This window comes from Pseudoliparis swirei, chromosome 18, assembly GCF_029220125.1.
Source record: "Pseudoliparis swirei isolate HS2019 ecotype Mariana Trench chromosome 18, NWPU_hadal_v1, whole genome shotgun sequence".
Lineage (NCBI taxonomy): Eukaryota > Metazoa > Chordata > Actinopteri > Perciformes > Liparidae > Pseudoliparis > Pseudoliparis swirei.
In genome coordinates, this window is record NC_079405.1 from 3,432,773 (window position 1) to 3,434,542 (window position 1,770).

Consider the following 1,770-nt stretch of genomic DNA (forward strand, 5'->3'; position numbering starts at 1 on the left):
GACCTCTGGAAAACTTTTGTCAACATATTACATGCAGTTGGTGATCGACATTGTGGTTTTTTTCTTCTAGTACAAAGAGGAACGGACTCCATCAACCAAAGGCAAATCTCCTCTGGGCCTATTGTGTTAACCTCTGCTGAAACTTCTGAATAAACTCATTTGAACTTCTGCAATCATCTCTCGCTCTGTATGTGTGCATTGTTTTATATTCGGCAAAGATGACTTAAGGCGCACACACATCTCACTCCCAAATATGAGTTACAAGGATGCCAGACGTAGATAGACATAGCGACCTTTGAACTGCAGAAAACCATACATTAAATGTAGCTGACTGCTAGCTAACGTAATGTTAGCTCAACCCCTTCACCATTAACTGTTCTTATCAATCTCTTCATCTCACGTCTCCCCCATTCATACTCTGTTGGATTTTTTAGAGATCTTCATCGACTGCAATACCTGTTATTACACACCGTGTAACTCAATTCTCACCCAACACTCTTTTCACACTTAAAATGTTCTTACATATACTTTCTATTAGCTTTGCTTTGTTTTTCGGTTCTTCCGTATAAATATACTGTAAACAAGTTTCCATCCCTCAGGACTTTTGCCATTTCCACGTCTCCGATCTTTTTTGTCACTTGCCTAGTCAGGGCTATCGAGCTAAGACCGACATGCTCATCTTCCTTGTTGAATTTAAGGGATTATTTTAAATCCCCCCTTACCACCTTCCGGTAAACCACTCTATTTCCTTTATCAGAACAGTTTTCCCCAACATTTCTCTTCATTTGTTGACGTCCCTTCAAACTTCACTCCCTTTGCTGTCCTCTCCCTTTTGTGTCCTCCTCTCCCAATAGAGACTGGAGTCCACCCCCAGGATGGAAGATCACCTGTTACAGGTCCTTTTTGAAACAGCTGGTGATGTCTCACATGTGTATTGTAATTAACTGATGTATAAAACAGCTGGCGATGGATCAGGAAGCAGTCAGTCACTTCTCTTCAGAGTTGGTCTGTTATCAGGTGTGCTGGGTGTTCAGTGCCAAGCTCTGCTAGTGATTGGATTCCTCTAGTTCTTTTGTTTGGCTGCTCTCAGACTGCAACATGTGGAGACTTGGGAACATGTGAGTTACTTTACTTTCTTTGTTCAACGACCGCTAGCGGCACGCTTAATGTCTCTAAATGGTGTGTTTTACTTTAAGGCTGTTATGGAACTTGATGGCTGCAGTAATCCTCTTGGCTCAAGCAAGGCCAAATATGAAGGTCAATTCACAGTCAAGTAAGCCTGACTTCAAACTAAATGACTTTACCATTGTTCCACAAAGTGAACTGCTCCTCACAAGCCTTTTCTTTTAACAGGCAGTGGCTTTCATTCTGACTGCGTGGGTAATCTAATGAGGCTGTCATTGGACAAGGCCCTAGCAGTGGGGCATGCGCTTGAGGTGGAGGCCATCAGTAAGTATGCAATCTGCTCATGAGCATGGTTGGTTAACACTAGGAGAGAGGTGTCATGCTTGTCTTTATTTCCCCCCCAGATGGCACCCAGCACATTGTGATAACACCCAACTTGGCTGCTCAGTGTGGCTACAGCATGGAGTCTGACCCGTGGGGTAACACCAGAATCTACTCGTCTCTGCTGGGCTGCTACGTGGACAATAAGGTATGTTCAAGGTCATTTATCGGATGACATTCAATTATCAGTTGCCACTGAGAAACATGTTTGCACATCTATTGCATTATTTACTTTAAACAAATTAACTTATTTTTTACTCTGAC